The following is a 1,924-nucleotide window of genomic DNA, read 5'->3' as shown; positions in this document are numbered from 1 at the left end:
TCGCTGTAGGTATGACTCTGGATATGTCGATGTTGAGTCAGCTCTTGAGGTCCTCTCCGGTCTCCAGCTTTCCCTTAAACTTTGTTGACTGAAGCAGTATTCCTAAGGCCGAGATAGCGATGGTTCCACCACATGGTGAAAGAGCTACGGTGGTAGTTGTATCGACCGAGCTTGAATTTTTTGATTGCTATCGTAAAAGATGGTTAATTAAGTTCACCCGTTTTTATAGAATATGATTGATTAGGGGGTGTTTGGTATTGCGATTACAAAACAAAATCTGCGTTTTCAAAATAGGTTATGCGTTTTCAATACTACGTTTTAATAACCAAAAATCACTTTTCCATACAAACACTTTTTTAGATTATTTGCGTTTTACAAACGTAATAATCAAATAATCATTTTATAATGTAATCCCAAACACCCTCTAGGTAATCACTTGATGTAATAACGCAGGTTAATTAGTACAAAAGCGTTAAGTCCTTTGTATTCTCTTGTTGCCATGTCATGGGATCTGCACTCTTAACTTAAAAATCTTTTCAAGACTTTTTCCTTTTTCTACAAAATTAATAAAGTCTTGTTATTTAATAAATTCAAAAACCAAAAAATTCCTCTAAATAAATGCAAAATTGTCAATGAGGCACAATTCAATTTTATGGGGACTGTGATGAGACATCCATGGATTTAATCATAGTTTTTGGTTCAACTCTTCACAGTGATAAATCAATGAGGTCTTTCTCTAAATTCTTACAATCACATTTTCTCAGGGTTATTTGGGGTCTAACAAGTTTTAAGAAGCATGAAAATGAAAAAACTGCAAATTACAAATGAGTCATTTAGCTTATTAGTTTCAACTATATTTATTAGCTTATAACTTTAACTCTATGTTTTCACGAATCTAAAACTAATTTCATTTCAAACTTAATTTACGTTGAAAAAATTAACAATTTTCATAAAGAAAAAACAACTCATGTGATAAAAATAACCTTCAAGATATACACCAGTTTAACTTATTATTAGTTTTTTTCATAAAAGATTATACCCTCATTTAGCATTTTCTTTTTAATATTTATAATTGTTATTTTGTTGGTCATTTTATGAAACTAAAAGAAACTTGGTCAAAATCATAATCTATATTTCAAGGGAAGTGATATTCGTATCATCATCTTTGATTATTGTACCACAATTTACATATTGTATAGCTGACATTATAAGCCGATAATGCACAGTAGGGATGTGCAAATGGCCCGACCCGCGAAAATCTGGCCCGACATGCAACCCATGAATGCATGAAAATCGAAACTGTGACCCGGCCCGTGAAGATCCGGGTCGGTTCGGTTTGGGTCGGGTACGGACGGGTCGTGGGTTTTCTTCTGTATAATGTTTGTTCTTTCTTTCATTCATTTAACAGCTGGCCATGTTGTTAAAATCTGGCATATAGACAACTTCGTTGAATTTAACGTTTAATAATCTATTTTTTGATATACATTGTTTTGGCCCGATCAAGATACCCTCATCGAAGAAATTCCCAGCTTTTAACTGAAATTAATAGCTTTTTTACATTTGCTTTTCAATCATAATTTGTTTCATATATAAACTATCAACACATTAAAAGAAAGGTAGATATAGTTTTATTCTAGCTAACTGGAAAAACATACTTCCATTTTAATTTTTGAAGTCGTAATTAATTAATATAGCATTTAACTTTGTTGGTAACTATATGGAAGAAAATTTCATGTTTAAAAGTGTTTTTATTTCTTTCAGATGGCATGTTTAAAATTAAATATTTCCTCAATCCAATGTTTGAAGTTTGTATAATAGAATTAATTGTTTATGTGTTAAAGTGTACGTACGTGGGATTACCTTCTTTTCATGTTCATGGAAGTTTGTAAACCTGGTACTTCCATAGTTTAATGAACTTAGGATC

This window comes from Erigeron canadensis, chromosome 4 (assembly GCF_010389155.1).
Source record: "Erigeron canadensis isolate Cc75 chromosome 4, C_canadensis_v1, whole genome shotgun sequence".
Lineage (NCBI taxonomy): Eukaryota > Viridiplantae > Streptophyta > Magnoliopsida > Asterales > Asteraceae > Erigeron > Erigeron canadensis.
Note: the sequence above shows the minus strand (reverse complement) of the source record.